Consider the following 24,251-nt stretch of genomic DNA (forward strand, 5'->3'; position numbering starts at 1 on the left):
CCATACATAAACACTGAGTCAAAGTAGAGCCCATATGCAAATGGAGAGGACAAGACCAGGCTGCAGAAACACCTAGCTTACCTGAACAAAGAGGAGCTAACAGGCCACCAGACTGATAGCAGGGAAGCCAGCATGGGACTGACTCAGGCCCCCCTGAATATGGGTCTCAGCCAGGACTGAGCAGTCTAAGGGACCTCAGACAGTGGAGCCAGGAGGTATCCCTGGTGCACAAAAGGACTTTGCGAACACATCCCCCATGGAGGGATAACTGCCTTAATCTAGAGACAGGAGAGAAGCTCTATTCCTTACTTCACATGACCTTTCAGATCTACATGACCCCCAACTGGATGGCATTCCCCTACATATGGAATTGGGGTGGGGGATGGGAGGGGAGGGTGGTTAGAGTGCATGTGAGAGCACAGAGAGGGTCAAATGGAGGGAGGAAGGGGGAACTGGGATCGACATGTAAAATAATAATAATAATAAAAAATGCTTTGACTCCAAAATTTAAGTTGAAGGACAAGTTACTGGGGAAAAGGATTTCTATTTTTGTTTCCACAGAAAATGAAAAGATGTGGATTCCTTCCAGACTAATGTGGTTTGATCAAGCAAGATTACCTGAAACAGAGTAACAGGTGATCCTACATTCAAAACAGCTAAAGACTTGGGTTCTGGAGTAGTCACTGTGGGAACTGGCAAGAATGGCTCTCAGATGGGCTGGGCAATTGCAGAAGACATAGATGCTCCCAAGAGGCAGCCATGGGCCCTCCACAGACAGGGTAGGGCATGGTGGGAGACCTGTGGGCTCTTTCTTCATTTCCTGTGGGGTCTCCATATTGGGCCCTGGGTTTGCTGTCAGTCTTTCCCCTTTTTGGGGTTTGCCTGGGCCTCCTGGGTAGAGGTGCTTCAGATGGATGGCTGTTTGCCTCCTGGGGCTCACCTACACACAGAACAATCTTGTGATGCCCCTCAAGTCCTGCATCTTGTAACCCATTGTCCCCTTCAGTGGGCACCAGAGCAGCTCTTCTACTGCATACGAAGAGCCTTAGTACTGGCTTGCCAGGGCTACTGGCATTTATTCGACCAGTTTTCCTGGTGGACTGAAGGTAACTCATGACTGATCTTTTCTTTATATACTGTATCTGAACTTGCTAGATAGACCCAATACATCTTGGCTTATTTATCCACAGACTAAGGGTGACAGCAAACACATTGTTAGGGCTGAGGCAATGATATGGGAACCAGAGTCTGGTAAGACAGGCCACAGTGGCTGTGTCCAGGGACTTGGAATCTACCAAAAGAGTGTTGACAGCTCTCAGAGAACCTTCCTTTGTGCTGCTGCCCTCTAGCCATGGGAGAGAGACAGGGATCCAGGAGCCCACAGACACAGAGGGATGCATGTCCTGTATCTCCCCCCACACTCAGGCCTCTGTGCTGGTGATTGACTGTGCCTGTGGTCTCCAGCTGAGCCCAAGGTCACATTCTGCCCAACCCAGTCATCTGTACACCTCTGTTTCCACAGCCACAGCACACAATGATCACAGTAGGGTTATTTGTTAACAGGTGATGGAGATGGAGGAGGAGGGGATGGAGCAGGTGGTGATGTAGGAGGGAGCAGGTTCTCCTCTGGATCCTGGAAGTGAAAAGAGATGGTCTGACTGTTACCTGCAGTCTTGGGCACACAGACCCATACATACAACTGCAGTAGGGCTGTGGAGTGAATGGAAGGCTGTAATGCACACCTTGGGGAGGTCATCCGTGTGAAGAATAACCAAGAGTAACCAAAGCCCTCTAGCTTGCAGATATTGAGCTTCCGCAAATGCCAATGGGTCACACTCTTGGTTCTCCTGAGGTCACTCTTGCTTGGCAGAAGCCTCGCCAGCACACTGTGCAGATGGTAGGCTATGGAGGTGGCATTCTCCTCCACCAGGCCATGGCCATTAAAGGGACAGTAGCCCATGGATCCCAGTAGCCAGCAGCCCATGGATCCCAGTAGCCAGCACTGTCCCATGTGGATAGGAAAGCTGTTCCCACCCCAGCAGAGGCCCAGTTTCAGTCTCTGTTTCCTGCGGCTTTTCTTTACCTCTTCTGGTCCCTGCCCTGAGGAAGGCTCAGTGGTGTCTACATCCTGGTCCCTGTGCTCAGCTGGGGACATACCTCATAGCTCATTGTCAGTTTCGATATCCTTTGTTTCTGGGATTCCTAGGCTGACCAGAGTCAAACACTTAGCCCTACTAGCCAGTGATGGAGATAGCTGTACAAAATCCCAAAGGCTCTGAACCTGTATAAAGAGACCTGGCTCTGACTCATTCAGCTCCTATAATAAGAACCTGTTTGCATCCTTGGCATTCTACAGAGAGCCCTGTGGGATCCACTGCAAAACTCCAATTCAGCAATGGACAAATGCACATGCTCTGGGTCAGTTCAACAAAGCCCTGATTTGTGGAAATGCTAGGAGTTTGGTAATGGTATTGTCTAGGTGACATTAGTTTGAAACCTATGTCTTTCTGGTACCATGTTTGATCTGCAATCCCCCCAGTTCACTGCCAAAGTAGTGAGGGATTCTGAGGTCAGGCTTCATGATGAGAAAGGTCAGTGTGACAGTGTCACCCTCTTCCCCCATCCAACTCATCTTCTCTGCTACCCACCCCAGACCTCTGCTTCTTCCTCTCCCACCTCTCTTCCTTTCATCCTAGCATTTCTGCATTTTCCACCCTATCCCAGATGCCATTACCACTCCTGCATTCTCCTGATGTGTCCCTTCTTTAGAGGATCATTTCTCACTTAAAGAATAAGTAATTACACATGAAATGATGCCTTGCTTGGAATTTAGCTAAAGATATACAGTGGCAAGACTGTCGGGGAGCTACACGGTGTGGATTGTGAACTCCTGGGCAGTGGCTATGGGTGCTTCAAGCCCATGTACTTTTTGGTACATTTGTGTTTGGTAGACCATGTGCACTGAAACTGATTTCGTGTGAAGTGCTGATGTCTGAGATGGGAGCAGCCAGGAAATGACCTTTGGGTTGGAGGCTCACAGATACGTGAGAGGCAAATGCTAAAGCACCTACTATGTTGCTGAGTGAGTCAGGAAGTGTGGGCCCTGGGAAGAGTGTTCTACTCCTAGTGCAATGGATGTGTTCGGGGCCATGGAAGCTCCAGATAAAGGCAGCATGAAGCACTGGTGGCTTGGGTACAGGCCACCAAGAGCGGAGCTTTATCCCCACTGGCCAGGCTTCCAGTTTCCCACTCCTTTTTTTCTCCTGTGTGCTGTAATGAATGTCTTTCCAGAAAGACTTTCTGGACATCATTCATGCTCAGCCTGGAGACTGCTGCTCTGTCCCATCTGTGAATGCCACCTTCTGGTATCAGACTCCCAGGAGGGGAAAATGAAAAGGATAAATGAATGCTGTAGTGAGGACAGACTAGTCTCATGCCAGGCTCCAGATGCCTTTGGAACCTGGGTTTTTTCTTTCACTATGATTGTGGGAAGAGAGATAGGCATGATGCTTGGTCCATTTTCCATTGGTCCATGCTGCCTATAGCTCCCCCATTGGACATGGTCATCAAGAGCAGAAGGCATGGCTGACATAGAGAAATGATTCTCTATGTATCAATAAAAGCTCAGACATTTCACAAAAACATGTCATGTGTCACATGCACATTATATGCCCTTCTACACCACAATACATCACAACACAGAATACCGTAACATACATAGCACAATCTTTACCACACTTTCTCCTGACATGACTGTTTGAGCCACGTTGTTCCACAGCCTCTCCACCATCCATATCACATTACGTATATCATGCATACACACTGCTCTCACATATCCAGCAAAAGCACATTTAACACACACAAGCATTCTTGGGCTTTTCTGTGTCAATGTTGCAAACTTTCAGACTTTTTTCCTGCATGTATTTTCAAAGGCCTAAGAACCACACCGTCAGGGTTTAGCTGCAGCATCACTCCTGATGCCAGTTTTCTGTATTAGTTACTTTTCTTGTTGAGGTTGTCAAAAAATGCCAGAAAAAAATCAACTTAAATAAGGTGATTTTAGTTCATAGTAAACATGCAGTCCTTCATGTAAAGGAAGGAGGCATGGTGGCAGGAACATGAGGCACGGGGTCATATAGCATCCACAATCACAAATGATAGAGAGGAGAATGCCAGATCTCCCTTACTTTCATCTTGTTATTAATCAGCTTGGGATCTCAGACCAATGAATATTGCTGTCTGTATCTAGAGTGGTTTTTCCCACTTTAATGAACTCAGTTGAGAAATCCCTCATGGTCATGCTAACAGGTTTCTCTACTACCATTTCAAGATTCTATGATCCATACTATCACCACATACATCACATATACCACACACATCCTGGAAGCACCACACACAGAATGGACATCCCATACAAAGCACACTGAGAAATAATATTACTACCTATGCATACTCATGCAAATGTATATATTCTCTTGAGTAAAACCATTTGCCCATGTCTATGACAACTCAGCTATTACCTTTTGTACACATATAGGAAAGTTTCACCAAAAACACCTGAATACAACACTTGGAAGCAATCAGAGAGAATGAGATGGAAATGGATATGGACAGGACAGTAAGCCCCATGGAATGCATTCAAGGCCGTCCAGTCTTCTACATCCCACTTAATTTGTCCAGGATTTCTTGCAGAGCAGTGAACCCTTGTTTGACCTCAAAAGTGTGATCTGGGCTATCTGCAACTTGGGCCACTTATGATAGGAGGAGAGTATCTGGTTTGACTAAGGAAAACTATAACCATACTATCTGTCTTCAACTCTTTCAAAGACTACAGAAGGATAGTATATAAACTCTAGTAATGACAAGAGACATCTCCCACCGCATCAGTCACTTAAAGTTATTCTGTAATATTCCATCTTCAGCCTATAGGCCATAGTGAGTCTGGTAGACTCCTCAGCAAAGCAGGACAGTTTAAACTGTCCACCTATATTGGCAGTTTGTCAGTTATTATTCTCTGTGTCCTTCAGAATTCCGGCAGATTCTTCCATGAAGCACGAACCCTGTGTGGGTCCTGCATGTCCAGTTTATACAGCACAAAGTCAAACAGTCCAGACAAGTGCAGTATCTTGCCCAAATGGCTAGTCTTGTCATATTGAAATCAAACTCCATAACAAGTTTCTTTGATGTCCATCTTTCTTTCTGATATAAGTAGTGTTTCCAGGAGCAGTATTGTCTCATTGTCAAGAAAAACCCTAACCATTTTCAATGCCATATTCTATAGGTCTTTGAAAGGTTTGAAGATGCCTATCCATCTCTAAAATCTGGCAAGAAGCCGTGTTCTTTTTGTTTGTTTGTTTGTTTGTTTGAGACAGGATCTCTCTACATAGCCCTAGCTATCCTGGAGCTCACTCTGTAGACCAAGTCCACCTGGAACTCAGAGACCCACCTGTTTCTGCTTCATGAGTTCTTGGATTAAAGGTGTGCCCTAGCACAGCTGTTTTATCCTTAATTATTTAAACAATCATTTGATAATTTGGCTTCAAGTTTATCTCATTTTAATTCTCCTTATAATTTTTCTGACACATGGAAGATTGATCCCTTGCTATTAGCTAAATTATGCATTGGTGAGCTGTGCATTGACGAAGTAGGTAAGCATGAGCCTATGTGAGTAGTTCATAGGCAAACATCGCTGCTGTTTGTTTTACCTAGTTGCCTTCTGTAGCCAAGGACAGGCACAGAAAGGCAAACAATTACTACCATCCAACTGAGTCTGGAGTTTTAACCCGAACATGGACACAGGAAAAGGAGTCAGACATGTGTGATGCCTCATATCTCTAAGCCAAACTCTGGAGAAGCTACAGGAGGGTTATGGTGGGATTGAGGTAGCTTGGACTATATACTGAGTTCTAGGTCTACCTAGGTTACAGAAGGACACAGTTTTAAAATACGATGAGAAAGGGGTGTTTGGGGGCGGGGAATCACAGACGTGTAGCATGTTATAAGATTGGACCATGGCCAGGCTCAGGCTTAAACCACTTTTGCTGACCAACCCTAGTGAGCCACGAGGATCCTGCCTATAGACTGCTCTTATACGGAAACAGCAAGCTGAACAGGCTTAGCCAAATAAGGACTTTTTTATGACAGAGAGTGCTCACTATATGGAAGGTGGAAGGCAGAAGCCAGCGCCATCTTTTAAGGCATGGCACTAAGCAGCTCTCTACAGTTCCCCCTTTTTGTTTTATTAATGCAACAGGCAAGGGTAGTGGTCTGATCTCCAGTTATGTAGTGGACATTATAATGACCCTGAACCCTGGTAGTCAGCCAAGCCATTGCCACACCTATCCGGTATCTTTTTCATGGAGGTGGGGCCTCAGACAACAACTCACATGCAACCAGACTTGCCCTTCTTGGAGTTGCTCCCTTCCAGAGCCATCTCAGAATGCAGACACAGAGGGACTGGACACATGTCCTATATCTCCCCACACACACTGGCCTCTGTAGTGGTGATTGACTAAACCGCCCTCTCAAGCTCAGCCAAAGGTCACATACTGCCTCTGAGCAAGCCTCAGCCTGCAAAGGCACCACAGGCCCACAAAGGAGATAAGCAGCAAGAGGATAGCCATGGCTCCCATTCCCACCCATTCTTTCAGGTGGTTCATGGCTTGAGTGATCCAAGTAGATAGTCCCTCTGCAACCCAGATGTCGACCCAGGTGGAATTCACATGCATGATGGAAAGGATCAGGTCCTGCATTCACTTATCGAATTCGCTGGACCGATTACCTAAAAGATACTGAGAAAGCTGGTTAGACATATTGGTAGCCGCCGAATACTTTTGATATGGCACAGAAGTCACACATAGCCCCGTCATCTTCCATTCACATGCTATTTGTGCCAATTGCCACAAAGTGTCTATTTGCTCCTGCACCAGATCAATTCTTTGGTTCATGATCATAAGACCTCCTTTTAACTGAGCACCAATTGTGGACTGAGCATCCAAGGCGGTAGCCACATTCTTGGACAATTCATTTAACTTAGAGGCTGCCTGTAGCGATGTGCTCATGGCCACCACAGCCGTGATTGAACCCACAACTGCAAAAAAGATAACTGCAACTATGGCTGCTGTAATGCCAAAATCTCTCTGTCGTCTGAACACTGTCATAGCACTCGGGGCATCAACAGGCACGGGAATCCATGAGGAGGATTAGGATTGAACCATTCACCAAAATGCTCAGCGGTAGACCAAGCAAATTCGGCCACCCCATGAACTCTGCCCCTTATCATAAGGAAAGGGGACAAATCTGTGCAGCTGCCATTAATGCCACACAAGAGCCAGAGATCAAATGGGTTGGAATATCCACCTGCTGCTCAGTAAAGTTTCTCCCAGCAAAGGTTTTATTGAATCTGGTACTAATTCCTGGCGAGAAGGTAAAATATCCCTTGCTCCCCCAAACAACCTCTCCTGATTGACATCCCGTCCAGGGAAGGAAACCACCTCCTCGTTTACTGGAACAATGAGGGGCCCACTTAGGCTGATGGGGTGCTGGCTTTTCAAACTCACTCTTAGCAGGTCACCATCCACTTACCCAGGAGGCCTTGACCTCCCTAATGGGGCCTCCCATGGTGGGCACATCAAACCAAGCTACAGATTGATTAAATAACATAATGCACTGACTCTTATCACTAATATCACATGAAAGCATAGGCTTCCTGTTAAAACAAAACTCCTATTTTCATTTATACTAGCAATCTCACTATCATAAGGCAAATAAGGTAAATCTAAGCTTACTACTAAAATATTGAGGAAACATTTTTGCATCAGAGCGTATCGGCATGGGTCTTGAGAACACTGACAGGATCCCCTATTGTGGCTCCATCTGCACTGGTGGCCAAATCAGGCTGATGATCAAAGGCAACAGCAGGCTCTTCATGTTTGTTGCACTTTCTTACAAACCTCTCCGGGACCCACAACTGTTCTTGGCGATCTTGGTGGAAAACACAAACAGACCCTCACACCGATGCCAACACTGGATCAGGACCATGCCATAACTCGGTGATCACATCTTTCCATTTCACATAGCCTTTTAGACTCCCTCCTTGCCGCTGATGACGATCAGTGGCGGAAAGGCCATCAACATCCAAAATTAAAAAATTGAGGGTAAAAAGGGCTAAAGATATTCTTTCCTTGGGAGTTGGGCCTTGGCCTACTCCCCCTTTTTGTTTTATTAAGCATTCTTTTAGGGTGCGATGAGCTCGCTCTACAATCCCTTGTCCTTGAGGATTGTAGGGTAATCCATGGACAAGCTGAACTTCCATTTCTTTGCAAAAGGAAGTAAATCTCTGAGCCTTATAGGCTGGCCCCTTATCTGTTTTTAGCTGTTGAGGTTTTCCCCAAGCTGCCCAGGCTTCCAGGGAGTGTCCAATGACACTGTGGGCTTTTTCTCTGCTTAAAGGTGTAGCATGTACCACACCTGATCAAGTATCCACAGACACATGTACATATTTCAAAACTCCAAATTCTGAAATATGTGTGACATCCATCTTCCATAACTTTAGGGGCATTAACCCCCTAGGGTTTACCCCCACACCAAGTGGGTGTTGGTATATGATTCACTGTGGACAGTTCAAAACCACCTGTCGAGCATCTGCTCTGGAATTTCTGTTGAAGAGTCCTTGCACTCACATGAAATAGCTGATGGAATTGCCTAGCCTTATCTAAAGATGAGCCTTTTGCAGCAGTTGAGATGAACAGCAGGATTTCTCAGTGGCTACTGTTGCCACTTTTGTGGGTGGAGCTTCTGCAGTGTCCATCTTGGAGTCTTGGAGGAAATGGGTGGTGCCAGCAGCTGGCCTGTCTCTCTGTTATAAAAGCATTTTAATGAAACATTTTAAATGCCATATTCTCTAGATCTCTGAGCATTTGAGGGCTGTCTGATTGTTTAGGATACCTTAGAATACAAAATTTGTCTTTAGTTACTTGCCTTAAGCACATAGGTGGCTAGGTAAGGCTTTGTCCCTGTAATTAATTAATCTGTTTGGAAAACTGGATCCAAGCTGAGAGGCTGTGGAAGGATATTTTACTCAGAACCCTGCAGCCTGACTGTAACTGGTTTTAACTTAATAGGTTAGACTTATACCTGTAGAGGACAAAGAGGTAGAGAAAAACTCCCTTTGATAATAGAGGCTTAACCTTTATAAACAGCTTTCAGGAAAGACTAGGTGGCATAAATATTTTGTTAGCTTGAAATAGGCATTTATAACCTTAAATGTTTACCACCATTTAAAGGCACCTAACAATTTAGAGTACAGTTGAATTTAAGTTGTATTGTAAGACCCTCAGAATGAGGAGTCTTCCAGGTTCAGTCGAAACCCCAAGAACTCAATGTCCAGTCCAGTTGTTGCAAAAGGCAAGAGGCTTTAATCAACAGGAAACATTTGCCCAAACAGGCTCCTCCAGCAAGAGAAACCCCCTCCCCTGGGTCCATGTGCTTTTAAAGGCAAACCCACAAGCTTAGGGAGGGGGTGGGGCCCTCTGTCCACTGAGTATGTGACTCTTGGGGGCCAGATGGTCTGCTATTAAGGTCAACAGACCTTAGGGCCTTGGGGTGTGCTAATTAATTTTTCTGGGTATACTGGAGTTGCAGCTTTCTCTTTGTTTCCTAAGGACCCTATTCACCACCTGTTGACTCACAGGAAAGGAGGGGCAGTGTGAATTCTTCTTATCTCAGGGCTTTGTGAGAGGAAGTTAGCAAATTCCAAGGCACAGATATTGGTTTCCAGGTCAGTCCATCATTAACATTACTTTTTTTGGTCTTTCAGTATGAAGTTAGCTTACATTTCCATAAAGCTAAATTTAAATCAAATGTACAGATATATTTAACAGGACTGGGTAAAAATGAGAAGGACCAGAGTGTGAAGCTATGTGCAACATAGTGAAAAAGAAATTAGAGACAAAGAATAAAAGCAAAAGGTAAATGAATTACAGGTTCTGTTGGCTGCAGAAGCTGGCTAAACTCCCTCTACCTTGGTGGCTGATGTAGCAGAGGGAAGAACCATGGGGGGAGGGGGAGGCTAGGCCAAGTGGTCCAGAGGGTGGCTGCCATAAACATATCCCCAAGAGCTGGCAGAAATCATAAAGTTTTGAGATAAAATTTTGTCTTGAGTAGATGCTGCCTCAGCCCAGCCTACTGCCCTGAGACAGGCTTCAGCTGAGGCGGGCAGGAGAGTTTTAGCTTGGTGGGAAGAGAACAAAAACAAGTTTAGGGTAAGAGATTGTTTAGCAGAGAGATAGAAAAAACTCCTTCCATCTAACCGTTCGCTGGCAGTAATTTGAAAGATCCAGTAAAATATCAGGATCTAGAGAGTCATTACACGGCCAATTTGGATTATTTTTTAGGGGATATCTAGGCCATTTTTCAGTACAAAGGTAAATAACAAGTGACATCTATCAGTCATCCCAGTGGAGTGGTGAGGGGTGACCATGCAATCTTGGAACTCCTCAGCTCAAAAGTGTGGCCACACGATAAGCAAGAATGGCAGAGCGTTTTTCGAAGCTCGTCAGCCCGAAAACGTTGCCAGGCCCAACAGAGGCCTGAAGGACTCAGCAGTCCGAGAGCAGAGCAGATATACCGCCCCTGGAGGTATATCTTCCACCCTTAAGGAATGTACCTGACCTTAAGGAAATGGGTTAAAATTTAAAAGGGTACCTTACCTAATTGAAGCCAGTGTGGGGTGGTATTTCCAAAAAAGGGAGGGGGGAGGAATGGAGGCGGACCACTGGAATCAGAAACAGGATCCCAGCAGACAGCTGCCAGTGACCCTGAAGGAGAGCCTGCCTGGGTTTCTGCAACAATGTTGTTCTTTTGCTGCTCAGCTAATGCCTAAGAAACACAAACAGGAGACTCAGCGCCCAACTGGCATTTATTGAGAGAAGGGAGAGAAAGAGGGGATAACTTGTGGCCCACTGAAAGCAGGAGAGAGGAGAGAGGAGAGAGAGAGAGAGAGAGAGAGGGAGGGAGGGAGGGAGGGAGGGAGGGAGAGGGAGAGAGAGAGAGGGAAAGAGAGAGAGCAAGAGGGGGCAAGAGAGAAACCTGAGAGAGGAACCAGAGAGAGAGGCACTCTTGGCATGCTTGCTTTAAAAGGGAGGCTTGAGCATGCATAACTGAGTCCTCTGGCAGCCAGGTAAAGCTTGAGCTGCCAGGTAAGGCTGACATAGCCATGACACAGCCATGAGCATCCCGCCCATTGTCGGGGGGGGGGGCGGGGGTCAGCTGGCTGCTACTTCCTAACATTGGGCATCCTGGAAAATTGGAAAAGCTAGACCAAGGTCAGTTTGCACTGCTCTCCAGACCTCAGGGCAAAAGGAATGTCCTGTCCCTTAGCCCCGCCCTTCCTCCATCTGATAAGGAGGTGCCACCAAGGGCTATATTCAGGGGGGATCCTCCTACTCCTTACATCACCATTTCTCCTTTTCTTCCCCTCTTCGTTCTCTAAGGAATTGTTTCTGAACCTTTTCTAAGAGGGCCTACAATTCCTCCTCAGAGTCTGTTTCCTCCATATCAGACTCCCCTGTGCTCTTAACCTCTTCTGATCTTTCTTCTCATAGCATTTCTAGTTCAGCTTGCTCCTTTTCCACCGCCTCTCTACAGCATTTCTGGTCCTCAGTGCAGCAATGCACTAACTTCCAAATGGGTCTGATTAAGGACTTTAGTGTCCCTTATTCCCAAGCACAGGCCCTATCACAGTCTCTGTTTGCTGCAGCTTTTCTTTACCTCTTCTGGCCCCTTCCCAGAGGAAGGCACAGTTGTTTCCCCATCCTGGTCCTTGTGCTCAGCTAGGGACATCCCTCATAGCTGATAGTCAGTTTCAATGTCCTCTCTTTTCCCCAGCCCTGGGATTCTTAGGCTGACTACAGTGAAACCCTTAGCCATACCAGCCAGTGAAAGAGATAGCTGTTCCGAATCCCAAAGGCTCTGAACTTGTATATGGAGACCTGGCTCTGACTTATGCAGCTCCTATACTAAGAACCCTTTGCATCCTTGGTCTTATACAGAGAGCCCTATGGGATCCAATGCAAATGAAGCAATGGACAGCTGCACTCACTGGATCAGGTCTCCAAAGCCCTGATTATTTGGAAATGCTGGGAGTCTGGTGATGGTTTTATCTAGTTGACATAAGTTTGAGCCCTGCAGCTTTCTGTTACAATCATTGATCTGCATTCCCCCCTGTTCACTGCCAAAGTAGTGAGGGATTCTGAGGTCAGTCTTCATGATATCCCTTAAGAAAGGTCAGTGTGACAGTGTCACCCTCTTCCCCATCCAACTCACCTTCTCTGGCTGTGGTGGAGGTGGCGGTGGTGGTGGCTCCTTAGGCTGGAATGTGAAACAGACAAAAGTGGGCTGGAGAGGGAGGGTGGGCTCTACCTTGGTCCTGCCAATACAGGGGACCTTGGCTTGGAGCAGAACGACAACATGGCCTGTGTGGGTGCTTGTTGCCTGCTGTGGTGCTGTGTCCAGAGCTCACTAACTGCCAGAGGCATCCCCATCCCTCTCCAATGAGGGAGAGGCTATCTGGTCCAAGGTTTGGTCCCTGGAGAGGCCCACAGCTGGAGTGCCTCACATGTGTCTGAGCCCAGCTGCAGTGGAGCCCACACTCACCTTTCCTATTGGTAGAAGCTCACTGTCACTCAGCCTCCCCATTCCTCCTGCAGCCTCCTCACCCTCTAATTTAGTCCCTGGATTTCACTGCTCACTGCAGCTCCAGGAAGAGATGGGCCCTGAGAGCTATGTACTAAATGCCACCTGCCCCCACCTCCCAGGCCTGTGCTTCCAATTCCTCCAGCTCTCTTCCTTCCATCCTAGCTCTTCTTCTTCTGAACCCTGTCCCAGATGCCAGTACCATCCCTACATCCTGCTGTGCTTTGGCCAAGCCCTAGTGACATCTCTGGATGTGTGTGTTATACCAAAAGCCTGAATGGTAACTTCATTTCCTGGTGGGGCAGTGTGGTTCTGCTTTCTCTTTGTGCCTCTGCAGCCCAGTATGGGGTTGCATGACATACTGTGGTCAGGAAAGGATTGGTGTCAAAGGTATCTCTGACCTCGGGCTCAAAGTCATCGCCCTGCATATGGGGCCACTGGACTTCGTAAGGGATCCTGACCTGAAGTAAAGGGGCACCTCTGGGGTTTGGCCACATGAGGCCTATAAATGTATAGTGGATACAAGATGGCCCTGATCTAAGGGTGCTGGGATGGCCTCTGTGCAGGGCTTCGTTTTCAGGCCAAGCTTTGCAGACAGAATTCCTGTTTCAGCTATGCTGAACAATTCTTGGAAGCCAGGGCTTGGATGTTTATACTTGAGAGTGTATGTGTCTCCTGGATGCTATTAGGCCTTTGGTCAGATGGGAAATTTCCAGCAGACTTGATATAGTACTGCCTTATGACATTATTCCTTTGAGAGGGGGCATGAGTGTGGGAGACTTAACCTTTTTGCCACACAGCCTGCAACAGCAGCTCAGCAACATGATGGCTACCAGCAAGACCAGCAGTAGAATAAGCCAATTCCAGTTTTAGATAATGCCGCCTCCTGATGACTTGTTTGGCTTCACCTTGTGTTGTATCCACTGCAACTGGGTCTGGATCTTTTGCCTGTGGTTTGCTGGCTATGGCGCTGCTGCTGCTGCTGCTGCTTTTACTGATATCAAGGCTGCTGCTATGAAGTGCTCCCTCTGAGGAAAAGCAACAGTGGCTTCTTCCCCTGTACCCACCCCTTGCTTCCCATTTGTACACACACTCTCTTCATTCACCTAGATTGGCTAGACACAAGGCCTACAGTGGAGTTAGTGACCCAGATATGTCTTCAGAGAGAGCAGCCAACATTTCCTCGAAGAGGATGACTCTGGATTTCCCATGGCCTGAGATCAGTTCTCACCATGGCCTTGATTGATAGCACACTAGACTGAAGGGGATCAGATCTCTAGGAGAGGCTCAGGCTGTTGGGTCACTACAGAGGTGTAGGGATAGGGGTTGTGTGGCTGCATTCCCTGTCTAATCTCTTTGTCTCCCTGCTCTGCCTTACTAAGCTTGCACCTCCTTGTGAATATTGAGAGGAACTCAAGAGTTGTCACTAATGGGCCCAAAGCTACTTCTCCTTGGATTTTCCCCCTACCCTTCTATTCACACTGCATTGATCTCACGTGCTTGGAGGACAGATGTGGAATTGGACAGATGTGGAGCACTTGAGGAGTAGCACTTTCTTTCTCAGGGGCCCTGTTTTGCTGAGTGTTCCACAAGCCAGACAGCTTCCAGACCACAGCTGGAGAGGAGTGGGAATTGAGGACATTGTTAGGTTTGGGAACAAGATGGGCAGAGAGTGGGCGGTGAGGTTGCGTGGATTTAAGTCCATATCAGCTGCTGGGTATATGATGCACTGGTACATATTTAGCACCGTGCATCGTGGCACCAGACCTTGTATTGTGTGTGTGTGTGTGTGTGTGTGTGTGTGTGCTGGATCACACCTGTAGAAACTGAGATATGGGCATTCAGTTTGGGGCTCAGCATGTTGAGGTTGTTGAGTGGTACAGCCAGTTTGTGAACTGTGCTCTCTGTATCCAGGCTCTGTACCAGGTATCATGGTGTCGGGGTGGTCAAAGGAAACATTTGAACAGTACACCTTATAGTATAAAGTGTGATATATGTAAAGTGATTATGAATATTCATATCTCGGGGGCCTTAGCATGACTAATGCCAATGTTCAGAATGTCCTTTTTTGTTTGAAGTTCGCAAACAAACAAGATATGAAAGAGCCCAAATATTACAGACACATAGAAATAGGAATTTCTATAGCATCTTAGTTATGCAGAGGATGCATAATAATGCCAAGAGGAATTTGATCAGAAACATAGTGAGGTCCTTTGGGGTTCTTGCAGACATGTTTTAAAACTGAAACCAGAATTAGAAATAGTTTGTAGAAAACCATCCATGGGCCCAAGGCAGATGCCCCATTCTTTAAGGCATCATATTTGAAACAGTCTAGGAGACAGGGACTTTTCTGATACCAACCTAATCACCAATCAAAGAAATTCTTTGAAAATAATGATTTGTGAGTACTGAGGCATTGCAAAGAGGATCGCACATTCTAGAGTGTGTGGTGTGCATGTGATGGGAGATGTCATTCTGAAATATGTTTCTCAAAAATCTTACTCTTTACATATGGTGCCCACATGGCTAATAAGAACTTCCACTTAAAATTTAACAAAAGCACAGAGACAAGCAAGGTTTCTTGGTAGCAGCATTTTTTCTTGGTTGGACTCTGTGTTGCAAGATACAAGCAGATAATTGCACTGCTCCTTTAAGGGAAGATTCCTGACTCAGCATAAGCAGCAAAAAAAAAAAAAAAAAAAAAACTGCACAGCTTTAAAAAAGCACTGCTAACAATTTATTGGTGTGTATGAGAGCTGGCAATGGGATTGACCACATCTCCAAGCCGGCAGCATGCTTGCTGGAATGCAGTACAGACCAAGGCAGTGAGCACAGCTTTCACTGCTGGCAGTCAAAGTACCTGCCACCATCTTTGATAAACCGGGGCAGAAACAACTATGACTTTCATTTTAGCAATGTTGTTGTTTAACAGGTAAAGACTCGTGGCCAGAAAAAGAAAAAGATTTACAGTAAAGACAGATTCACATTAAAATAAATTGGTAAAGGTTTACAGTGTTTTCTAAAATATATGTAGACTTGGGAGAGAAAAGGAATAAAATGGTTTTTAAAATACAGCTAGGAGTTGGGTGTGGTGGCACACACCTTTAATCCCAGCACTTGGGAGACAGAGGCAAGCAGATCTCTGGTTTTGCTGGTTTTGCAAAGTAAACCTGGTATGCAGAGTGAATTCCAGGACAGATAAAAGTTACACAGAGAAACCCTGTCTCAAAAAATGAAAAAATAGAACTAAAAGAAACAGAGTAATAAAAAAGCCACTTAAAGATGGAAAGCACAGAAAAACTGTGCATACTATATGCTATTCTGTTGTCCTTAAATTGTTTTACTTCTGAGGAAATATCAACTGATAAAAGAAATACTGCTGGATTAATTAAATTTATGTATTTTAAAAATGCTTTGACTCCAAAATTTAAGTTCAAGGACAAGTTACTGGGGAAAAGGATTTCTATTTTTGTTTCTACAGAAAATGAAAAGCTGTGGATTACTTCCAGAGTAATGTGGTTTGATCAAGCCAGACCCCCTGAAACAACTTCGCAGGTGATCCTACATTCAAAACAGCTTGGACAAGCCAGCTTTGCAGACTACAACCAGTATTTCTTCATCTTCCTATGATCCCCATGACAGCACCCCCTATAAGCAGGAAGTAGTTTGGAAAGAACAACACCCTAATTCCCAAATATTATTTATAAATGTTTGTTTTCATTTAAATGGGATTGGTTATAAGTAGTTAATGATCACAACCACTATATTTTAAAGGTAAAAAAGGGGATTATGGTATGGATATAAATACTTTGTTTTGGAATGGATTTTCATTTATTGATACAATTTAAGGTCAATTTTGTGATATGTATATTTCTCCTGTTGTTTAGGTATTGTGTTTATAAAACTCATTTAGAAATGCAATGTATAAATTAGTACAGATTTTAGATAGTTAGCTATGATAGTCAAAGCTTAGAGTTAAGTTATTTAGGTTATTCAGGATACACAGAGATATATTTGAGATAGATAGAAATTCTTCAAACCTTTCAAAGACCTACAGAATATAGCATTTAAAATGGTTTAGGGTTTTTCTATAAATGTTCCTGGCAATACCACCTGCACCAGAAAGGAAGATAGAAGATGAACATCAAAGAAACGCACTATGAAGTTTACTTTCAATATGGCGAGACTAGCCATTTGGACAAGATACTGCACTTGTCTGGACTGTTTTACTTTATGCTGTGTAAACTGGGCATGCAGGACCACGGGAAAGTGACTACTGATTCAAGATGGACATTGCTACAGAGTTCCTGCTTCGTGGAAGAGTCTGCCAGACAGTCTGCAGGACACAGAGAAATTTACTGACAAACTGCCAATACAAGAACACAGTTTAAACTTTCCTGCTTTGCTGAAGAGTCTGCTAGACACTCTATGGCCTATGGGCTGAAGGTGGAAGATTACAGAAGAACTTCAGGTGACTGACAAAGCAAGATGTCTCTGTCATTTCTAGAGTTTATATACTATCCTTCTGTGGTCTTTGAAGGAGTTGAAGACAAATAGTTATGGTTACACTTTTCCTTAGTTAGGATTAAAGATAAGTTACATAGACTTTAGACACATAAAGATAGCCTAGATGATGGAATATTTTCTTAAATCTTGCTAAATGTTAATGGACTAAAAATTGTTAACTGAGTCTTACTTGATAACTGTTGTGTGATATATTTTGCTATGTTAAGGTTAAAATCCTTCTTTTTTATTTTAGACAGAAAAGAGGAGATGATGGGAGATGTCATTCTCTAAATATGTTTCTCATACTGGCTAATGAATAAAGCACTGTTGGCCAATAGGAAAGGAAGATAAGAGGGACTAGGAGACAAGGAGGAAAGAGGAAGGAGTAGGTATGGCAGCAGACTCTCCGGTAAGACCGCATGCAGACTAACCGAAATGAGTTAATACTTAAGACAGAGCTAGCCAATAAGAAACTAGTACCTGGCCAACAGCATTATATCAAATACAGAGTCTCTGTGCATTATTTGGCGCTGGCATGGCAGTGGGAAAAGACTGGCAGCAGGAGGAACAACCTTTCTCCTTACATGCATGTTATAAGAATACAAGGAAATTTTAAAGGCAAAATTACAAGATTCACATAAGTTACTTTGGATACAATGACCTTTGGCCACAAGGAATCATAAAAGAGTATTAAAGGGTCCAGAAAAGAGGTGGCAACAGCTGGTCCAGCATGCATAAGTCTGGATGGTAGAGGGGAACTCATCAATCTCCTTCCTCCTCCTTTCTCACCTTCCTCCTCTCCCTCTCCATTTCTCCCTCTTCCTATGCCTCCTTCTCTCCTTCCCTTCATTCCCTTCATTCCCATCCTCCATTCTTTCTCCATACCTTCATCCTGTTCTCTACTTCACATTCCTAGCAGGCAGGTGTGTTTGTCGTGTTTAGTGCTTAGGATTCTCCAGAGAACCAGAAGAAATGGACCACCATGGGGTATATAAGAAGAGAATGACACTAACAGACTGGCTCAAATGGTTACAGAGCAGGAGGTGTCCTGAGTCTGCCCCTGGGAGGAGAGAGGGAACAGAAGTCCAGCCAGCCTAGCTTGAGTTCTCAATGTGTCCCATCACCCTAAAATACTTGTATGGAAACCCCTACGCTCATAGCATGACATAAGGTCATAGAGCGTGTCCTAGGCCATGAGAGAAGAGCACCATCAATGGGATTCTCCTGTCCTATGAGAAAACAGCCAGAGATAGTATCAAGAGCCATGGAACTATCTCTCCAGATACTACTGTGCCTCAGCCTTAGACTTCACCCTCCTGAGCTGAGTGAGTGTAAATCCCTATTGTTTATAAGCCACGTGGTTTGTGATGCTTTATTATAGCTGCCAGAATAATCAGACCTTGTCCAAACCATCCATCTTTCCGGACTGAAGCTTGTATAAGTTGGCAGTGTCTCTGAATGGTGGGCTGGTAAAGGGATAGAAGGGAGGCAGCTTTCAGGGGTCACAGAAAAGTCTTCTACATTTTAAGCAGTACCACAGGGTAGCTAAGGAGTGACCATGACCAGAGACACCGCCCTCTGTGGCTACAGCTACCTGAACTGAAATATCCATGCAGACTGGACCCTTCTTGACATGAGGGCAACATTCATGGCATCTGACTTGTGCCTTCTGGCCATGAGATTTTTCTCAACCCTGGAGCAATAGTGTATACAACACAATTATAAAGAACTCTATTTCCTTCTTGACTATCATGGGTAAAACAAATAGTTTGCAAAAACTGCACAGGTCCATGTGTAATGTGACCTCAGCTAGAAGGTGCATATCCCTTGTCAGCTGTAGAATGCCATGGGAGTGGGGGTTGGTTTTAAGGATGTGGCCCACGCTGAGCAGGTTAAGTCTCCCACACACATGCCCCCTCTCCAAGGAATAGTGTCATAAGGCAGTACTATATCCAGTCTGCTTTAAATTTTCCATCTGACCAAAGGCCTAATAGCATCCAGGAGACACATACACTCTCAAGTATAAACATCCAAGCCCTGGCTTCCAAGAATTGTTCAGCATAGCTGAAACAGGAAATCTGTCTGTGAAGCTTGGCCTGAAAACGAAGCCCTGACAGAGGCAATCCCAGCACCCTTAGGTCGGGGACATCTTGGATCCACTATACATTTATAGGTCTCATGTGGCCAAACCCCAGAGGTGCCCCTTTACTTCAGGGCAGGATCCCTTACCTAGTCCAGTGGCCCCATATGCAGGGCGATGACTTTGAGACATGATTAGGAAGCCCGAGGTCAGAGATACCTTTGACACCAATCCTTTCCTGACCACAGTATGTCATGCAACCCCATACTGGGCTGCAGAGGCACAAAGAGAAAGCAGAACCACCCTGCCCCCCAGGAAATGCAGTTACCATTCAGGCTACTGTTGCCACTTTTGTGGGTGGAGCTTCTTTAGTGTCCATCAGTCTTCTTGAAGGAAATGGGTGGTGCCAGCAGCTGGCCTGTCTCTCTGTTATAAAAGCATTTTAATGAAACATTTTAAATGCCATATTCTCTAGATCTCTGAGCATTTGATGGCTGTCTGATTGTTTAGCATACCTTAGTATACAAAATTTGTCTTTAGTTACTTGCCTTAAGCACATAGGTGGCTAGGTAAAGCTTTATCCCTGTAATTAATTAAACTGTTTGGAAAACTGGATCCAAGCTGAGAGGCTGTGGAAGGATGTTTTACTCAGAGCCCTGCAGCCTGACTGTAACTGGTTTTAACTTAGTAGGTTAGACTTATACCTGTAGAGGACAAAGAGGTAGAGAAAAACTCCCTTTGATAATAGAGGCTTAACCTTTATAAACAGCTCATAGGAAAGACTGGGTGGCATAAATATTTTGTTAGCTTGAAATAGGCATTTATAACCTTAAATGTTTACCACCATTTAAAGACACATAACAATTTAGAGTACAGTTGAATTTAAGTTGTATGAAGTGAGCTTACATTTACATCCTCCTCCTTACATCACCATTTCTCCTTATCTTCCATTCTCCGTTCTCTAAGGGATTGTTTCTGAACCTTTTCTAAGAGGGCCTGCAATTCCTCCTCAGACTGTTTCATCCTTATCAGACTCCCGTGTGCTCTTAACCTCTACTGATCTTTCTTCTCATAGCATTTCTAGTTCAGCTTGCCCCTTTTCCATCGCCTCTCTACAGCATTTCTGGTCCTCAATGCAGCAATGCACTAACTTCCAAACAGTCTGACTCTGGAATTTAGTGTCCCTTGTTCCCAAGCTAAGTCAAGATCCCTGCCTAACTTGTTCCAGCAAGCTAACTTAAGGTCTCCCGAAATGGCGAATCAAGGTGCAATGGCATTGCCTTTGCCCAGAAACCTTTCCAGTGTGTTTTTCTTTGAGTTTCTTTGACAAAATTAGCTCCCGAAGAGCCAGAAAAAGTGGATGAGACTGAGATGTCCCCATTTTAAAAGATTTTACTATAGATGTGTAGTGGATACAAGATGGCCCTGACCTAAGGGTGCTTGGATGGACTCTGTGCAAGGCTTCATTTTCAGGCCAAGCATGGCAGACAGATTTCCTGAATCACCTATGCTGAACAATTCTTGGAAGCCAGGACTTGGATGTTTCTATTTGAGACTTCATGTGTCCCCTGGATGCTGTTAGGCCCTTGGTCAGATGGGAAATTTCCAGCAGACTGTATATAGTACTGCCCTATGACACTATTCCTTGGAGAAGGGGCACATAGGTGGGAGCCAGGGTGGAGGAGGGGGGAGGGAGGAGAGGGAGGAGGGGGACAGGAGACTTATCCTTCTTGCAGCATAGCCTGAAACAGCAGATCAGCAACATGATGGCCACCAGCAAGACCAGCAGAAGAATAAGCCAATTCCAATTAAAGATAAAGCTGTCTCCTGCTGACATGTTTGGTGATTTGATGGCTTTGCCTTGTGTTGTAGCAAGTGAAACTGGGTCTAGAACTTTTGCTTGTGGCTTGCTGGCTATGGCGCTGCTGCTGCTGCTGTGGCTTTTGCTGATGTCAAGGCTGCTGCTGCTTTTACTGATGTCAAGGTTCCTGCTATTAAGTGCTCCCTGTGACAAAAAGCAAGAGTGGCTTCTTCCGCTGGACTCACACCTTGCTTCCCATTTGTACACACACTCTCTTCATTCATCAGGATTGGCTAGACACAAGGGCTACAGTGGAGTTAGTGACCCAGATTGGTCTTCAGTGAGAGCAGCCAATCTTGCCCAGCCCTGAACCTAGAAGAGGATGACACAGGATTTTCTATGGCCTGAGATCAGTTCTCACCATGGCCTTGGTTGACATCACACTAGAATGAAGGTGATCAGATCTCTAGGAGAGGTTCAGGCTGCTGGGTCTCTACAGAGGTGTAGAGGTAGGGGATGTGGCCTATCACTTTGTCCCTGCTCTGCCTGACAAAGTTTGCCCCTCCTCCCTCTGAATCCTGCTAACAACTCCAGACTTGTCACAAATGGGATCAAAGCTTCTTCTCCTTGGATTCTCCCCCTCCCCTTCTAGTCACACTGCATTGATCTCAGGTGCTTGGAGGACAGATGTGGAAATGGATAGATGTGGAGCACTTGAGGAGTAGCACTTTCTTTCTCAGGGGCCCTGATGTGCTGAGTGTCCCACATGACAGACAGCTTCCCCACCACAGCTAGAGAGGAGAGGGGACCTGAGGACACTCCTAGGTTTGGGGACAATATGGGCAGAGGGTGGGGACTGAGGCTGCATAGATTTAAGTCCATATCAGCTGCTGGGTATATGATGCACTGGTACATATTTTGTCTGCTATTGGTACAAATTCTGGATTCCTGGACATGCATACGGAGTTGTCTTGTGGACTCCATGTCCTAGACAGTGTCTGCCGGTCTCATACCTGTCCATGATGACTCTTTATAAGATGCTACAGCCTACCTACGGTACTTGTGGTCACCTCCAGGCCTCTTGTGACCATCCTTCTCCTCTAGGTGGATCTGCATCACCTCTGGGTTCTTACCTTGGTACTCCCACAGTTGGTTCCGGTGATGACGAGTCTATTGCCAATGAAGGAGATGCCGTTGTTCAGACTGACCTCAAGAGACACTTCCCTAATGCATGGAAGAGAGACTAGATGACGGGAGTACGCCAGAGACTCAGTTTGTTGAAAGTGTCACACACATCAGTCCTCAGTGTAATGATGCTGAAATTCAGCACAGGCCTCCCTGACAGTGAACAGGTGGGTAGAGCAACTCTACTACCCAAAGCATAAAGACTCAAGCACTGCAGGGATGTGAAGGCTGCAGATTAGGCCAGAAGGGGTCTTCATGTCATATGACCACAATGAGCAGGATCTAAGGAATCAGGGAGATATTCAAACACCGGTTTGAACCCTGGAACCCATCATCTTCTCCATCCTGCCCTCATCAGTGCCTGGGCACTGTGTACTCCTAAGAACCTCCAGGGTTACTAACAGAGTCTCGTAGAAAGGAAATGGAACCCATATAAGGCAGACAGGTGCTTATAGCAGAGGACACACCCCAGTTTCGCTAAAGCTGGGAAACACAAATCTTGGAATTCCTAAAGAAGGACTTTAGCAAGGGACACTTGCCAGTATGCTGTATCTTTGGTCCGGGACAATTTATGGTGTTATCAGTAATATCTGAAGGGCTTTCATCTAAAAGAAATTGGCATAAGACTATTAATAGGGAGCCCTTCCTCCACTGTCACCCTCTGTCTGAGAGCTGACACTGGCTGATGCCTGCTTACTCCCTCTGCCTCTTTTTGTTCGAGGGCAACTGTGGAGTTCCAACTCTGCCCCCTCCTGAACAGCACTCTGTTACCTAGCAAGCATATCCTGTACCCAAGGATCACTTGTTGGTGATTGAGGGAGAGAGCGAGAAAGACAGAGAGGGAGAGGAAGGGAGAGAGGGAAGACACACAGGACAGTATAAAAGAGTGCAGTGTGCTGTGACATGGGAAGTAGAGGGGTGGGGCATCCTGGGGAGAGGTCAGATGCTCAGTTACTGGTGATGAGTCCCTTCTTTTAGAGATATAATTTCTTATTTAAAGAATAAGTGTTTATACATGAAATGCTTGGAATTTAGCTAAAGATACACAGTGGCGAGACTGTCGGGGAGCTACACGGTGTGGATTGTGAACTCCTGGGCAGTGGCTATGGGTGCTTCAAGCCCATGTACTTTTTGGTACATTTGTGTTTGGTAGACCATGTGCACTGAAACTGATTTCGTGTGAAGTGCTGATGTCTGAGATGGGAGCAGCCAGGAAATGACCTTAGGGTTGGAGGCTCAGGGATAGGTGAGAGGCAAATGGTAAGGCACCTACTAGGTTGCTGAACGTAGTGAGTGAGAAAGTGTGGGCTCTTGGAAGAAGTTTGGGTGGTACTTCTAGTGCAATGGATGTGTCAGGCGCCATGGAGGCTCCAGATAAAGGCAGCATGAAGCGCTGGTGGCCTGGGTACAGGGATAGGAGAAGAGGAGCAAGAATGGCAACCAGGTTTAGACCAAGGAAGTGTGTGGGCAGTTGTGATGTTTGCTGAGCTGGAGAATGCTCATAAGGGAATAAACATTTTTCTTTTCCTCCTTTGGGAGTCTGAGAGGAATTCTGAAACTGTGGCTGAAGCCGCTAATCCTCAACACACATTCTATTCCCAGTCCCCTGAGCTGGGGCAAAAAGCCAAGAACTGAGCTGTATCCCCACTGGCTAGGCTTCCAGTTTCCCAGTCCTTTGTTTCCCCTGTGTGCTGTAATGAATGACTTTCCAGAAAGACCTGCTGGACATCTTTCATGCTCAGTTAGGAGGCTCTGCCTGTCGCATCTGTGGAGGCCATCTTGTGGGATTAGAACCTCAAGAAGGGGAACAACAAAAGGCTAAATGGATGCTGTAGTGAGGACAGGCCAGTGTCATGCCAGGCTCCAGATGCCTTTGGGAGCTGATTCTTCCACTGTTTGCATGAAGACAGATTATGATAGGCCTATAGCTTCCCCATTGTGCGTGGTCTGCAAAGCAGAAGGCATGGCTGACTTTGAGAAATGATT

The 24,251-nt window shown here is 45.6% G+C and overlaps 1 long non-coding RNA gene across 1 annotated transcript; it reads right to left on the bottom strand.

Moving 5' to 3' along the window:
- Positions 1 to 1,573: 1,573 nt before the first annotated feature.
- LOC127238338 (uncharacterized) lies at positions 1,574 to 22,298 on the bottom strand. The gene is made up of 3 exons (XR_007835923.1): positions 22,214 to 22,298; positions 12,325 to 12,369; positions 1,574 to 1,633 (listed from the first exon to the last, which is right to left on the bottom strand). It is a non-coding gene; the product is annotated as an uncharacterized LOC127238338 (long non-coding RNA).
- Between the last annotated feature and the right edge of the window lie 1,953 nt (positions 22,299 to 24,251).

This window comes from Phodopus roborovskii, unplaced genomic scaffold, assembly GCF_943737965.1.
Source record: "Phodopus roborovskii unplaced genomic scaffold, PHOROB, whole genome shotgun sequence".
Lineage (NCBI taxonomy): Eukaryota > Metazoa > Chordata > Mammalia > Rodentia > Cricetidae > Phodopus > Phodopus roborovskii.